Below are 17472 nucleotides of genomic sequence, written 5' to 3' on the forward strand. Positions count from 1 at the left end.
ACACGAGTGTCCTCTGCCTACTGAGATTCTCCCTCTTGATCAGTATGAATTTATAATTTATACTGACGGATCTGCACAACCCACTACAGAGAATAAACAAGCTTACAGTGCAGCATGCGTGATCGTTAAAAGTCGTATGCGCGATGGTATTAAACTGATAAGAACAGATACTACACTTGATCTTAGCCAAAAGGCCGAGAAGGTATGTATGCGCGATGGTAAATTCCGACCAATGGTCACAAAAGCACAATCTCTAGGAGATTGTACAGCTCAGCGAGCTGAACTACAAGCATTCATATTGGCACTTTAAAATACGGATCGCGAATTCCCAACACTTATTGTGTGCGATTCTTTTTACTGTGTTCAATCATATAATGACTATTTACAGAATTGGCAAGGTGGCACAATCACGCATAAAAAGCTTTGGGAACAAGTAGTTCAGTTGCGAAACGGACTGCAAAACACTCACGTGATACACACGCTGAGTCATCAACGTGATGGCATTCAGGTTACAGGGAATTCATTGGCTGATGAAGCCGGTAAGGGGGCTGTGCAAACGGCTTCGTAACTGCGATCACTCGTTCAAAAACGAGACTAGACAGTGAGCTATTATTGGCTGTCAATGCTTCAAGCAAAGGTAGCGGTGTAGCGTTACCTAAAAAGTTTCCACTCACATACTCGTATATAATTGATGCAAACAACGTTCCGTTTGCTCGAATCCCTGGAGTGGGGGATAGGGTAATTCCAAACATGGAACGTAGATTAGGACTAATCCTAGCAGCACATGAAGGGATAGCCTGTACCCATGCAGGTGTTTCCGCCACAGTATCATTATTAAAACAGAGATATTGGTGGCCCGGCAATAGGAAACAGACCAAAAACTATGTTTCAGAATGTGAAATATGCCAGAAGTTGAAAGTCTCTACAGTGAAACGTAGATACTTTCATCTTCTGATAAACCATTAGTGTGTGTTTACTGGATCACTGCGGTCCCTTGCAAAGGGATGGTAACTATAAATATATCATGGTCGCAGTGGATTTGTGCTCAAGGTTCCTATGGATGTGGTCTCAGCGCTCGGCTGACCCTCAAACTGTTATAAAAGATTAGCGAGTCTTTATCGGCACATACGCAATAGGCACACTACACTCTGACCACGGCCCTGCGTTTAGCTCTCGAGCTTACAAAGAAGCCGTGGCCAGTTTGGGCGTATGATTGCGGTACTCCTCTCCATTCCATCCTGAGGGAAATTCTGTTGTGGAAAGGAAAAATCTGGACATAAAGTGGTCCATAACAGCTAGAGTTTTAGGTTCGGGTGGTGGGTGGGTTCAAACATCTTTATGAGGTCCAACACTTGCCAAGAAGGTCTCTTGGGGGTGTCACTCCATATGAGGTCCTGTTTGGGACAAGAATGTGGGTCCCAGATCTCAATTACAAAGGCACAGTGGTGGAAAATAAACCTTTTGACATCAAAGATTGTTTGGCTGTTTTACAGGACTTAAATGAACTAAGATCGAAACAAAGCAACATGTTCCTGAAGCCAACCACCACTGGGGAAAATCCAGCCGTCCTAGCAAGGCCTGGCTGGATCCCAAAGCTTAGGGATCTAGTCAAAGAGAAGATTGCGGATAAGAAGGAATTTGGGCCTTCTTACAGACAACCAGTACCTGTCCTAGCCATTCACGTATCAGGAACAATACTTCTGCCGCCCCTTGCTGGAAAAAAGGAGAAAAGATTTGTGTCGTCGACCTCATCAAACCACACTATGTGGCCTAAACTAAGCAGTAGGCCATGTGGACTCCAACTAAGTAGCAGACACACTCCTCTAGCTACTATCCAAGAGGTTCAAACTAAAAGACTCATCACCTTCGAAGAGTCCGAAGTGAGAAATGAAGGACTATGCAACAATGCTATAAAACTTATTCTTCTTGAAATCGAAATAACAGTCCGTCCTGTTACACCTGCCTACACCAACGTAACACGTGATCAACTGGTTCCAGCGATTTCAACGAATCCTGATGCAATTCCAACCATTGAAAGAACTGCCTCTGGCTATTTCATTAACTTTGATACGTTTCCTGAGGATCCCAGCGAAACTGAAACAAATCCAGCACAAAGAACTTTCAAAGAACAAGCAACAGACTTTTTTCATCTCCTGAAAAAGACTTATCTGAAATGAACTATGGATTGTTTCTGGAATATTTTTCTTTCTGCTTTGGCTAGCTTTAGTAATGACTATGAGCATGCTGATAAATGTAAGATATATTCAAATGGACACAGCAACTAAAATAGTGAACTTACTTCTGAGACCACATAAATCATGCACTGTAAAAGGGGTCAGGATGCACACCTTTCTTATTCCAAATTTCTCATGCTTGTCTCTTTTAGTCTAACGAGTGCGTGCAGATTGAGTCTGTTGCCATGCCCTAATGGCAATAAAGTTGTAAACTTCACTGTAGTGGGGCTACATCTCGCCCCAAACAATTGCACAGCAAAATGTGCCAATTGCATTCATGTTTACTTGTTTTTTCATGTTCAACCATTTTACTCCGTTATATTCCACGCTTGTCAAACTCATTCATCAGTTTTAATTCGAGTCCACGCGCTGAGTGTACATGCCGTTTCCGAGTTTTTACTGTTCAAACCATGTTTATCCGGACTTTATGAATGAACAGGACTGAAGCAATAATTCATGTCAGGCAGCGTTTATTCAAAAAATACCCAATGCATTTCGGGCTCAACGCCCTTCTTCGGGGGTCACTGTAAACGAATAATAAATAACCGTAGTCACAAGTTATGTTATCCACTTAAATACAACATATCTTAATGCTAACCCAATTTATAAACATTTTGCACAATACCATAGAAAACCTTTATGCACTTAAAAAACTTTACTCAACAGGTTGATGCATTACGGGAATCACTAAGTGCCACACAACCTAACTAATGTACTATTCCTAATTTATATCCTAGTCCTTATTACATTTCTATTTTTCGAAAAGTTGAAACCCCTTCGACCTCTTCCTTACATGCGAGTTTCTCACAATACTTTCTTTTCTTATCTGCCTGCACCTAGACATTGTATCACTTATATTCCCCTTCGTAACCTTCTCTTATACCTGTCTCTCTACAAGCACCCTTAATAGAATGGTAAGACGTATGCAAACTGCCATGCCTTATCTCTCATGTTTAATTGCGTTCTCGAAGACCTTCATTATCTAAAGGTAACACCTTTCTCTGTTCCCACCCCTCCATCTTTGCTGGTTTATCAACCGAACCACAAGTTGGCGATCCATTCTACTTCACACGTACCTGCCTTCTGTTGTTTAAAACCGTCCGTCCTTACTCCGTCTAACTTCCCATTAGTTTTCCTCCCAGAATTCCTCTCTTATTTAACCCTTGGTTTCAACTTCCCAATTCCGTTTCAAATTCCCCGCCCTCCCAGCTGCAATTGTTAAATGTTCTACGTGAATCACTGCATCTCCCATAATGCTGTTCGTGTGGATTTAACCAACCGGTACAATTCACAATCATGCAAACAAGAATAAAACGTTGGTATTTCACATAATGCAAAAATGTTAATTTATCATTTAGTGCAAACAAATGTTGGATATAAGCAGTTAATGTCATTTTCGTCTAAGAGTAATCCTTAAGCGTCTTTAACACTGTCCTTGATGAACCACGTTGTTGTTTCTGGCGTGCAGACTCGTATTTATTTCAATAATTTGATCAACTTCTTCATCTTTATCCTTGGGTGCTATCCTGGTGTAGGGCGTTAGCTAAACTGCACTGTAAAAGGGGTCAGGATGCACACCTTTCTTATTCCAAATTTCTCATGCTTGTCTCTTTTAGTCTAACGAGTACGTGCAGATTGAGTCTGTTGCCATGCCCTAATGGCAATAAAGTTGTAAACTTCACTGTAGTGGGGCTACATCTCGCCCCAAAAAATCGCACAGCGAAATGTGCCAATTGCATTCATGTTTACTTGTTTTTTCATGTTCAACCATTTTACTCCGTTATATTCCACGCTTGTCATACTCATTCATCAGTTTTAATTCGAGTCCACGCGCTGAGTGTACATGCCGTTTCCGAGTTTTTACTGTTCAAACCATGTCTATCCGGACTTTATGAATGAACAGGACTGAAGCAATAATTCATGTCAGGCAGCGTTTATTCAAAAAATACCCAATGCATTTCGGGCTCAACACCCTTCTTCGGGGGTCACTGTAAACGAATAATGAATAACCGTAGTCACAAGTTATGTTATCCACTTAAATACAACATATCTTAATGCTAACCCAATTTATAAACATTTTGCACAATACCATAGAAAACCTTTATGCACTTAAAAAACTTTACTCAACAGGTTGATGCATTACGGGAATCACTAAGTGCCACACAACCTAACTAATGTACTATTCCTAATTTATATCCTAGTCCTTATTACATTTCTATTTTTCGAAAAGTTGAAACCCCTTCGACCTCTTCCTTACATGCGAGTTTCTCACAATACTTTCTTATCTGCCTACACCTAGACATTGTATCACTTATATTCCCCTTCGTAACCTTCTCTTATACTTGTCTCTCTACAAGCACCCTTAATAGAATGGTAAGACGTATGCAAACTGCCATGCCTTATCTCTCATGTTTAATTGCGTTCTCGAAGACCGTCATTATCTAACAGTAACACCTTTCTCTGTTCCCACCCCTCCATCTTTGCTGGTTTATCAACCGAACCATAAGTTTGCGATCCATTCTACTTCACACGTACCTGCCTTCTGTTGTTTAAAACCGTCCGTCCTTACTCCGTCTAACTTCCCATTAGTTTTCCTCCCAGAATCCCTCTCTTATTTAACCCTTGGTTTCAACTTCCCAATTCCGTTTCAAATTCCCCGCCCTCCCAGCTGCAATTGTTAAATGTTCTACGTGAATCACTGCATCTCCCATAATGCTGTTCGTGTCGATTTAACCAACCGGTACAATTCACATTCATGCAAACAAGAATAAAACGTTGGTATTTCACATAATGCAAAAATGTTAATTTATCATTTAGTGCAAACAAATGTTGGATATAAGCAGTTAATGTCATTTTCGTCTAAGAGTAATCCTTAAGCGTCTTTAACACTGCCCTTGATGAACCACGTTGTTGTTTCTGGAGTGCAGACTCGTATTTATTTCAATAATTTGATCAACTTCTTCATCTTTATCCTTGGGTGCTATCCTGGTGTAGGGCGTTAGCTAAACTGCACTGTAAAAGGGGTCAGGATGCACACCTTTCTTATTCCAAATTTCTCATGCTTGTCTCTTTTAGTCTAACGAGTGCGTGCAGATTGAGTCTGTTGCCATGCCCTAATGGCAATAAAGTTGTAAACTTCACTGTAGTGGGGCTACATCTCGCCCCAAAAAATCGCACAGCGAAATGTGCCAATTGCATTCATGTTTACTTGTTTTTTCATGTTCAACCATTTTACTCCGTTATATTCCACGCTTGTCATACTCATTCATCAGTTTTAATTCGAGTCCACGCGCTGAGTGTACATGCCGTTTCCGAGTTTTTACTGTTCAAACCATGTCTATCCGGACTTTATGAATGAACAGGACTGAAGCAATAATTCATGTCAGGCAGCGTTTATTCAAAAAATACCCAATGCATTTCGGGCTCAACACCCTTCTTCGGGGGTCACTGTAAACAAATAATAAATAACCGTAGTCACAAGTTATGTTATCCACTTAAATACAACATATCTTAATGCTAACCCAATTTATAAATATTTTGCACAATACCATAGAAAACCTTTATGCACTTAAAAAACTTTACTCAACAGGTTGATGCATTACGGGAATCACTAAGTGCCACACAACCTAACTAATGTACTATTCCTAATTTATATCCTAGTCCTTATTACATTTCTATTTAAGAAATGTAATAAGGACTAGGATATAAATTAGGAATAGTACATTAGTTAGGTTGTGTGGCACTTAGTGATTCCCGTAATGCATCAACCTGTTGAGTAAAGTTTTTTAAGTGCATAAAGGTTTTCTATGGTATTGTGCAAAATGTTTATAAATTGGGTTAGCATTAAGATATGTTGTATTTAAGTGGATAACATAACTTGTGACTACGGTTATTTATTATTCGTTTACAGTGACCCCCGAAGAAGGGCGTTGAGCCCGAAATGCATTGGGTATTTTTTGAATAAACGCTGCCTGACATGAATTATTGCTTCAGTCCTGTTCATTCATAAATTCCGGATAGACATGGTTTGAACAGTAAAAACTCGGAAACGGCATGTACACTCAGCGCGTGGACTCGAATTAAAACTGATGAATGAGTATGACAAGCGTGGAATATAACGGAGTAAAATGGTTGAACATGAAAAAACAAGTAAACATGAATGCAATTGGCACATTTCACTGTGCGATTGTTTGGGGCGAGATGTAGCCCCACTACAGTGAAGTTTACAACTTTATTGCCATTAGGGCATGGCAACAGACTCAATCTGCACGCACTCGTTAGACTAAAAGAGACAAGCATGAGAAATTTGGAATAAGAAAGGTGTGCATCCTGACCCCTTTTACAGTGCAGTTTAGCTAACGCCCTACACCAGGATAGCACCCAAGGATAAAGATGAAGAAGTTGATCAAATTATTGAAATAAATACGAGTCTGCACGCCAGAAACAACAACGTGGTTCATCAAGGACAGTGTTAAAGACGCTTAAGGATTACTCTTAGACGAAAATGACATTAACTGCTTATATCCAACATTTGTTTGCACTAAATGATAAATTAACATTTTTGCATTATGTGAAATACCAACGTTTTATTCTTGTTTGCATGATTGTGAATTGTACCGGTTGGTTAAATCCACACGAACAGCATTATGGGAGATGCAGTGATTCACGTAGAACATTTAACAATTGCAGCTGGGAGGGCGGGGAATTTGAAACGGAATTGGGAAGTTGAAACCAAGGGTTAAATAAGAGAGGGATTCTGGGAGGAAAACTAATGGGAAGTTAGACGGAGTAAGGACGGACGGTTTTAAACAACAGAAGGCAGGTACGTGTGAAGTAGAATGGATCGCAAACTTATGGTTCGGTTGATAAACCAGCAAAGATGGAGGGGTGGGAACAGAGAAAGGTGTTACTGTTAGATAATGACGGTCTTCGAGAACGCAATTAAACATGAGAGATAAGGCACGGCAGTTTGCATACGTCTTACCATTCTATTAAGGGTGCTTGTAGAGAGACAGGTATAAGAGAAGGTTACGAAGGGGAATATAAGTGATACAATGTCTAGGTGCAGGCAGATAAGAAAGTATTGTGAGAAACTCGCATGTAAGGAAGAGGTCGAAGGGGTTTCAACTTTTCGAAAAATAGAAATGTAATAAGGACTAGGATATAAATTAGGAATAGTACATTAGTTAGGTTGTGTGGCACTTAGTGATTCCCGTAATGCATCAACCTGTTGAGTAAAGTTTTTTAAGTGCATAAAGGTTTTCTATGGTATTGTGCAAAATGTTTATAAATTGGGTTAGCATTAAGATATGTTGTATTTAAGTGGATAACATAACTTGTGACTACGGTTATTTATTATTTGTTTACAGTGACCCCCGTAGAAGGGCGTTGAGCCCGAAATGCATTGGGTATTTTTTGAATAAACGCTGCCTGACATGAATTATTGCTTCAGTCCTGTTCATTCATAAAGTCCGGATAGACATGGTTTGAACAGTAAAAACTCGGAAACGGCATGTACACTCAGCGCGTGGACTCGAATTAAAACTGATGAATGAGTATGACAAGCGTGGAATATAACGGAGTAAAATGGTTGAACATGAAAAAACAAGTAAACATGAATGCAATTGGCACATTTCGCTGTGCGATTGTTTGGGGCGAGATGTAGCCCCACTACAGTGAAGACCACATAAATCATCCCATCATGAAGCAAGAGACTTGTCAGCAGCGAACATCACAGCAGTTCCTATACAAGATGGTACAGTTTGGGACAAAACTGAATATGACATTCGGCCCGTCTGAACTTTTGAAGATTCCACACTTATTTAAAATTTCATTAAGTGACTTTATTACCTCTAGTACCTTTTCTGAATATTGGGACTTCGAGAATGTTAATAACATGATGTTTGATCTAGAAAAATCAGCTACGTTAGCTAATCATGATTATTTAGAGGGTTCATCAGACTATGAACAGCTTATTGTTACAACCACTATGGTCATCATTTCTTGCATAAATCTGCAACATTTAGAAATGTATTTATGTATAACCAATGGTAACATTGTTACACACCACCAAAGGGTAGCTCAAAAACGTTAGAAATGAAGTTTACATATTTTTCGGGGTTCAACATTTCCAATCCAGAAACGTTTTATTTAATAAATGTGAACAAAACAGGAATGAAAAATATGTTAACCAATACAAAACAGATTTATTCTGCAGTCTTTATTACCAAACTGTCTAGACAGGGTTTCAACTTTTGGAAAGACACAATATCTGTATGGGGTACAAAAGATTGGCAAGTGCAGGGGATAGAAGCTTTGTTTAGAGCCTGTATCATCCCACAGCAAATAATGTTTTTGAATGACACTGTCCAACAAACGTCTTGACTTGGGTTAGCCAAGATCAGACACATGAACACTTCGTCCTGCTCCTGCAAGTAATAGCACTACACTGGGGGAGGTCGACATACATACTATTTTACATCACAACAGATCAGATCCTGAATGGGAAAAATGGTTGCTCTGGCCCACAGACACAAACATTTGTCAAGAATGATTCCTGAAAAAAACCACAGGGTTTCACTATCAATAGGCCAGACCCACGCTATGTTCAAAGACAGCATCCAGGGGTAGTAACAATATACAGTGTAGGAAAATTGTGTCTTGTTTGGCTCGAGAAATCTACACTAGTGGATGTAAAACAACACTTATCTTTACTTGAAGAAGGCGCAGACCTTAGGAATTTCTTGCTAGGTCCAAAAAAAACGCGTCAAAACGTTTCATATATGCCGGTGTCTATGCTGCTTATAATGAAATATGGAAGGTTACCCAAGCAGACACTGCAGAGAGAATACGAAAAATTGATCGTATTAATTTAGAGAAATCTCTCGCTGTAGTCGACAATGGGTTAACTACTCTGTCATCCAGGATATATTCATTTGGGCAACATTATATCCTCTGCCATAGACATTATGGAACAAGATTTGGTCATGCTGCGTCAAGGCCAGTCTCAACTACGTTCTATTTTGCTATTAGGCTGGACGTTACAAAAATTGCGTGCAGGCTATGTGCCTTGGCGTTTTATCAACACAACGTCTGTTTTCAGAATTCATTGTCACTGATAAACAGATCGAACTGGCACAAAGGAGAGAAAAGTATACAATGCTGAGCATTGAAAAACTGGAAATATTGCTATTTATGGTAGCAGAAAAACCAGCTACTGAGTGGATCATTCATAGCAAAATAACTCTGCCTGTTACAACTTTCCATTTTCAGTATTGCCTCAAAAATATACCAGCAGGCAAATATGATAGGTTGGGTAAAGAATACATCAACACATCCTGGAATTTACCTTACACACACAGATGTTGGAGTGGGTGGCATGAAGTGTTACTTAGCGGTACACACTGTAAAGATGCACTAAGCGGTTCTCTCCTATGTCAGGGTATTAATTTACATGGGGCTTGTAATGGTTCCACAGCAAATTTGTCCTGTCACCTGCAAGGTTCACCAGCCGCAGTGATTAATCCAATTTTTGGACAACTTTCAAATGGAAGTTACATTATGTTGAATAGACACAGCTGCTGTGGCCTGTTGCCAGGCATCCCATACCTAGTAACGGTTACTTCCAGGGTCACTTGCTGTATGCAAGTTTTGTTCCCTCAAATAGACACAGTCAGGAAGTCGCCTTTATGGCCTTCACTGAACATCTCTTCTATACGAATTGACACTTTAAGCAGAATGAAAGCCATTCTTTTACAACAAACCGTGCCTTTGACCTCGGCCAAAGAAACCTATGATCTACAAATTGCAAGGACTTTGGCAGAGATACAGGCTCTGTTAAGTACAAACTGCCCTACACATTTCAAAGAAATGTTGGGACGTATCTTAAACATGTCTGATACGAGCGGTATTGTGCATGTATTTAAGAACGTATGTTCAGGACTGTTAACACCTTTTCAAGCAGTCCTCGTAATCATCCCAAACTTCGTGCACTCGGTGTTTGGTGGTCTGCCGCTAATTCTAGCACTCGTTGCAGGAATCCTGTTTTTATTCCCACTGCTACGTTATGGCAAGCCAATCCACCGGCGTCACTTCCAGCACCATGGAGAAAGCTCTGCTGGAAAGGAAGTGTTGTGAGCGCATAGTACAACTTTTGGGTTTACCTCGTCTACGAGAAATAAATACCACATGATTTCTGCCTTTCAGACCAATTTGGCAAGATTGCATCTCACCTGTTCTACGCTGCCTGCTTTGCGTTTAAGAATGTGTGCTAGACATCTGTCTAACACTCCCATCAGTCATGGGCATCCGCAGGGGAGGACAAGGGGGGGCACTTGTCCCCCCCGTGGATCGCTAGTGCGTCCGGTGTGGGCCCAGTCAGGGCCGGCCCTAGTCCAACATGATTTTGAAATGGTGGCATTGTTCCAGGTGGCAGCCCCCTCCATTGGGTGGGAAGGGTGCAAGGGGTTGGCCGAGAAGGGTGCAGGGCAAAGGAGAGAAGGGTGCAAGGCAGAGAGGAGAAGGGTGCAAGGTAGAGAGGAGAAGGGTGCAAGACATAGAGTAGAAGGGTGCAAGGTAGAGAGGAGAAGGGTGCAAGGCAGAGAGGAGAAGGGTGCAAGGCAGAGGGGAGAAGGGTGCATGGCAGAGAGAAGGGTGCAAGGTAGAGAAGGGTGCAAGGCGGAGGGGAGAAGGGTGCAAGGCAGAGGGGAAAATGGTGCAACGGGGAGGGGGAGAAGGGTGCAAGGCGGAGGGAAGAAGGGTGCAAGGCAGAGGGGAAAAGGGTGCAACGGGGAGGGGAGAAGGGTGCAAGGCACAGGGGAGAAAGGGACAAGGCAGACGGGAGAAAGGTACAAGGCAGAGGGGAGAAAGGTGCAAGGCAGAGGGGAGAAGGGTACAAGGCACAGGGGAGAAGGGTACAAGGCAGAGGGGAGAATGGTGCAAGCAAGAGAGGAGAAGGGTGCAAGGCAGAGAGGAGACTGGTGCAAGGTAGAGAAGGGTGCAAGGCGGAGGAGAGAAGGGTACAAGGCAGGGCAGAGAAGGGTGCAACGGGGAGGAGGAGAGGGTGCAAGGCACAGGGGAGAAGGGTACAAGGCAGAGAGGAGAAGGGTGCAATACGGTGGGGAGAAGGGTGCAAGGCAGAGGGAGAGAAGGGTGCAAGGCAGAGGGAGAGAATGGTCCAAGGCGGAGGGGAGAAGGGTGTAAGGCAGAGGGGAGAAGGGTGCAAGGCGGAAAGGGCGAAGGGGGCGAAGGATGCAAGGCAGAGGGGAGAAGGGTGTAAGGTGGAGGGGAGAAGGGTGCAACAGGGAGGGGGAGAAGGGTGCAAGGCTGAGAAGAGAAGGGTGCAAGTCTGAGGGGAGAAGGGTGCAAGGCAGAGAGGAGAAGGATGCAAGGCAGAGCGTAGAAGGGTGCAAGGCAGAGGGGAGAAGGGTGCAAGGCAGAGAGGAGAAGGGTGCAAGGCGAAGGGGGAGAAAGGTGGAAGGCAGAGGGGAGAAGGGTGCAAGAGGGGTGGTGATGAAGTTAAAAATGTGCCCCCACCTGGAAACATTTCTGCGGACGCCCATGCCATCAGTCATACCAATGGATATCGATACTGTGCTGGACACGGTAACGGCCCATGCTTTGTGGTGCCCCGAGAGGCTACCAATCCTGATGACGGCATTCATTGAGATCTCACAGACGCAAATTGCTACTGCTGAAGTACGAGAGGAAATAACAGGCACGCAGGTGACATCGGAAACGAACGTTGCTGATGCTTCCAATGCTGAAGGTGATGCTTCACATCAATGTGCAGTTAATCTTCTAAAAGTGGTAATCCAACTATCACCTACAACGGTAGACAGTTTTTTGTCTACAGGAATAGAGGATTTCATGTTTTCTCCAACCCCATACACTGACTTTTGATTCAGCACACAGTGTAATGGGAAGCCTTCATTTTTTTTTTAAACAAAAGACAAAACTTGGAACATTTTCCTATAGTAAATTTCTTTTTCCAAAATTGTATTTTTCTTTTTTATGGCAAATTAATCTGCTTACAGTGGAACTATTCACAGAGAAGAGAATTCTTTGAACACTTCTGGAGACAAATTGCCATCTTGTCAAACAATTTAATTTATGCAACCTGACATGAAATGGTTTCAATTTTTTTTCTTCTGTAATTACGAACCATTTCATCATATGTATATATTTATGTTCATTCACTGTACGCATATGCTTAGAATGGAACATTGCCTTAATATGTACAGCACCATTGCATTTCATGCATGGCAACAGTTTTTTAATGCACTTTAAAAATATGTTTTAGACATGTTTTTAACAACTCATGTATAACTCTATTTTTAGTATGTTTAGCATGTTTAGCAATTAGTAATGTCGATCATTTGAAACTGGAGTGGGTGTTATGTTTCGATTTAGATACCCGTTCATAGGTTTTCCGAATCATGCCCTTATATCGGCACAACTCACGTTGCCCTTATTTGGGCATAGTATCCTAGTCCTTATTTAGGCATCAGCCAAGCTATCCAAATACAGGCATGGAAACCCACATCGGTCCCTCCCACGTCACAACGAGTTCTTAGAAACCAGACCCTTAAGGCATTGGGACTTTCCCTGCTTAGATTATTGATTTCTCCAAGAATGCATATATTATGCATGAACAACTATTCCTTAGGCGTTCATTCATGATGTCTTCTTCTGCCCAACTTTACATCAATGCTAGCATTCCTAGGCACCTTCCAGGTATAAATATACCTTCACTTACCATGGCATACCACGGCTTGGCTACACAGTTCGATATGGCTCGCAACGGCAAGTTCGGAAGGAATTAGAGTCCCCGCCTGACTCACTGACCAGACGCTGTCATCCTGCTCGCAGAGATTCCAGATTCCAGTGTCCTGACTCCCTTCACGGGGTGTTAGGGATTGAGATCCGGAAAGAGATTTCCACCTCTCTCATTCTAAGGTATGGAGCAGACTAGAACCTAGAAGGACTCTTGGCATATACAAACCATAGCATACCATACTATAGAAAACAGGACCTACTTCTTACCTCATACTACACTAAGGTTAGGTACACTGGGGTAGAACTATTTGGAAGCACCAGACGAGTATTCACATTTTAGCCTGTGTTATTTATTTATGTTTATATTAATATATGTTATAGCTAAAAGACCATACTATTGCAGTATTATTTCTTCTTACTGCTTACGCTGTACGTATTATATTTTGCGTACTGTCTTGCGATTGTAACAGCTCATATCTCTTGCACAAGAAATAAGACTGTTCAAAAAATCATTTTATTGAAACGCCTGTCTATCTATTTCTGTGTAACTCTGAAGAAACTAAGCATGCACAATTAACTGAGTGAAACTGTCATCTATTGTTTTCACAATTCTGAGAACTGTTCCAATCATAAGGGAAACAAAATTGTCATGTTTATGCGGCTGTCAGAAACGACTCCCTTCTTGTTTATTCGAGAAGTTTCTAGTGTCCTCTGTGTTATCTGGCACACAAAGTAATTAAGTTTAATATACTTGATAAAGGCAAACTGACCTCAGTCCTATGCAAAAACTATAGTGTATATTATTCCAATGCGCAGAGTCTATAAAGCAAATACGAACTACAATATAGTTTGACACCCAAATCGCGGTAGCTACCGCCTGATCCCAGCGTGTGTCACCACCAATTCCCAAGACACAAGTGCGGCAGTGATAGCTATCTATGTATTGCCAAATGGCGGTTGGGATACTCCGCCACCCAAATCGCGGTGACTCATGTGAATTTATGGCACCCAAATCGGAGTAGCTGCCTCCTTGCGCCAGTGGTGTGTCACCACCAATCCCCAAAACACAAGTGCGGTAGTGATAACTATCTATGTGTTGCCAAATGGCGGTTAGCATGCTCCGTCACCCAAATCGCGGTGACTCCTGTGAATGTATGGTACCCAAATCGCGGTAGCTACCGCCTGGCCCCTGTGGTGTGTCACCGCCATGGACTATGCCCTTACAGCCAATGCGAACCTTAATCGCGGTAGCATGATGCAATTTTGAAAAATCGCGGTAGGGTGCTCCGCCGCAGTGGTGCCAGTCATTGGATGCATTTGAAAAGACGCACCACGGTGGTAGCGCCGGCCTGGCCCCTGCGGTGTGTCACCGCCATGGATCATGCCTTACAGCCAACAGGAACCTCAATCACGGTAGCATGATGCAATTTTGAAAATCGTGGAGCCGGTCATTGGATGCAATTGAAAAATGCAGAACTGGAACACCAATTGCAGCAGCTTAGCACCACTGAAACAACCCCAGGGGGATAGATATGTGTGGGAGGGAACCTCACATTTCCACTGCTCCCAGAGCCTGCTGCCTGAGACCCCTCATCTGTTGCTGCCTCCAGGGACTGCTGCCCAAGACTCCTCATATGTTGCTGCCTCCAGGGGCTGCTGCCAGAGACCCCTCATCTGCTGCTGCATCCAGGGACTGCTGCCAGAGACCCCTCATCTGCTGCTGCCTCCAGTGACTGCTGCTTGAGACCCCTCATCTGCTGCTGCCTTCAGGGACTGCTGCCAGAGACCCCTCAACTGCTGCTGCCTCCAGAGACTGCTGCCTGAGACCCCTCATCTGCTGCTGCCTCCAGGGACTACTGCCTGAGACCCCTCACCACCCACTTCCACCGCTGCTGCCTCATGTCCACAGTGATGGCAAGGACTGAGAATATCTTTGCCAGTACCTTCACAAGCGAGGAGCTGTAGGTCCTAGTGGATGAGGTGCTCACACAGTACCCAAGGTTATATGGTGCCCCAAATGTTGTGGTAAGTCTTCAACAGGGGAGAGTGCAGGGGGCACACATGTAGTTGAACTCATGCAATATGCGCCTGAGAGTGTGGCGTTGTGTCATGCACTGCCTAACATGCTGTCTCCAGGGGCAAGGTGGGTATACCCTATTCCACACGTTTACCTGCCTGCACATCAATATTTGAGTGACATGTGTTGTCTTGTCAGCCATGCAGTGACGCAGCAAGTTGTTAATGCAAGAGTCAGGATAGTGATTGCTTGGCTGAATGGCTGTGTGTGCCCTTGTTGTCCATCTCAGTGTGAGCCCACCTGGCCTGCACAGTCACCAACCAAAATGACACGGTCACATCACTTAACTTACAGAGTATTACATGTGTCTTTTCTCATTGCACACCAGCTATGAGCCATCCCAGCCCTGTTGATTGGATACGACCGCCCTTGTGAGGAGGATTTTGTATTTGTGAGATCCTTTCCCACAATGTTACATCCATGACACAGTGAGCTATTCACAGGGCAAGGACATTGAGGGGTGCGCAGTTTGGACACAGTGAGTCTACCCCCAAACACATGGTGATGTGCGATGTATATCTTGTTCAACCTAAAAATGGACAGGACATGTGGGCAGGCTATAAACAGCTTTCAGTGCTGGCATCCTGCATGTGTGGGAGATGTGCAGGGACTGTGTTCCCCCTCACAGCTGCATGCATTTACATCAGCTTTTCCCATGCAGATGTTCCATGTGAGATGCATTCTTGTCTAGTTAGACATATCCGTGGATTTGGGATGAGTTAGTATCTTGCTACTGTACTGAGAGATGTAGGTACATTACACTGTGCCACTGATGTTTTCCCCCTCTTGTCTCCCATGCCTGCAGCTCAAGGTACACCAGCGTAAGTCCATGTGGAGGGCCATTGTGGCAAGGTGCGGGCTCTGGGTGTCTCAAACCGATGGAGCACCCACTGCCACAAGAGGTAGGACGACATCAACCGGCTGGCAAAGAACGTGGCGGAGATGACCTTGGGGCTGCTCCCTCGCACTTGGCGTTTGGCACTGCACAGCATGACACCACTAATGGGCCGCATCTTGGCCGTTACACAGTCTTAGCTGGATGCACGTTTGAGGGAGGATCAGAAGCAAGCTAGGGGTGAGTATTCAGGGAAGGGTGACTTTGGCTGTGAGTGGCTGCATCTGTACAGGGCCTGTGCCAGCGCTGGCCTAAGTGATGTTGGTAGTGTGATACAGTGGTTTGTAAGTGTCCGCTGTGCTGGGTGCAGCTGTCATGCATTTACCGTACCTGAACTTACTGAGGTAATTTGAGTACTGTGCATTTCCATTGCAATCTGAGTCATGGTCTTCAGGTATCGTCTGCATTTTGGTAGTCTGGGAAATCCTTTGAAAGGGAACGGCAGTGTGCCCAATCTGAGTGCTCTTTTATCAATGCGTGCATTGCCTGACCTCAGATTTGGGAGGTTTAGACCAATGTGCAACAGTAGTTGTGCCCCAAAGTACAACATGGTGGGTGGCATGGGCTCATGGCCATTGTGGAATGTCATGTTGTAATCTGTGTCTGTGTTGTCCTCTCCCGCTCCATCCAGATATGTCAGTGGCAACATGTTGTGTGCCCCCATCATGGCCCTAGGTGTGCTCAGAGCTATTTGTGTGTCTGGTTGAACGAAGCCGCCAGCAGGGTGTTGAGCTGTGTGGTCATCACATGGCTCACTTATGCCTGATTTTCTTGTTTACACGCACTATTTGAGTCAATTAAGTGAGTTAGCACAATGTCATTGCACAGGGTGCTGTGCAACATGTAGATTTAGTCATCTTCTGTGATGCTTTGCTTGCATATGTTTTTAATGTTGCTGCCACTGAACTGACCCCACATCTCTCTCTCTCTCATGCAGCATCTCCCGTGGTCACGGAGGGACAGGGGACGGACACCAGTGGTGATGGGGAAACAAGCACAGGAGCCGAGTGACACAGATGTGACCAGCACCTCGGAGGGGGACAGGCGTCTGCTGCAGCAATTACAGCCAGAGATGCAGAGTTCAACGTCATCTGATCCCAGCGGTGATGCATCCATGTTGGCGGGCACAGGGAACGAGGACTCTGCATCATCTTCCACAGCACAGTGTAGATGCCCACCCTCCCAGCCACTTCCTCTGGTGTTGCCCGTGTTCGCCCCAGTAAGAGGGGAAGAGTGTCCTTCACCCCGGGCCCAGCTGCCCCTGCCCCTGTCCACCCTGCTGCCATCAGTGCTGAGTCTGTGGACATTTTATGCCAGCTGTGTGTAGGCCAGACAGCTCTCCTCAATGCATTCATAGACTACAACAAAAACGTGGCACAGGTGGTTGCTTTCATGGAGGGCATATATTCAGACGTGGGTGGGCTGCACCGGACTGTCCAGTCTTTGTCCTCCACAGAGACGGCAACCCTTCAACTAGCACAAACTCTGAG

The 17472-nt window shown here is 43.9% G+C and overlaps 1 protein-coding gene and 1 pseudogene across 1 annotated transcript in view; one reads left to right on the top strand and one right to left on the bottom strand.

Moving 5' to 3' along the window:
• ENTHD1 (ENTH domain containing 1) overlaps window positions 1-17472 on the top strand; it is a 1212238-nt gene that overhangs the window by 476232 nt on the left and 718534 nt on the right. The window lies entirely within an intron of this gene.
• LOC147748638 (U2 spliceosomal RNA) lies at window positions 38-206 on the bottom strand (annotated as a pseudogene).

The sequence above is a fragment of the Lissotriton vulgaris genome, chromosome 1_1 (assembly GCF_964263255.1).
Source record: "Lissotriton vulgaris chromosome 1_1, aLisVul1.2, whole genome shotgun sequence".
NCBI classification, from domain to species: Eukaryota; Metazoa; Chordata; class Amphibia; order Caudata; family Salamandridae; genus Lissotriton; species Lissotriton vulgaris.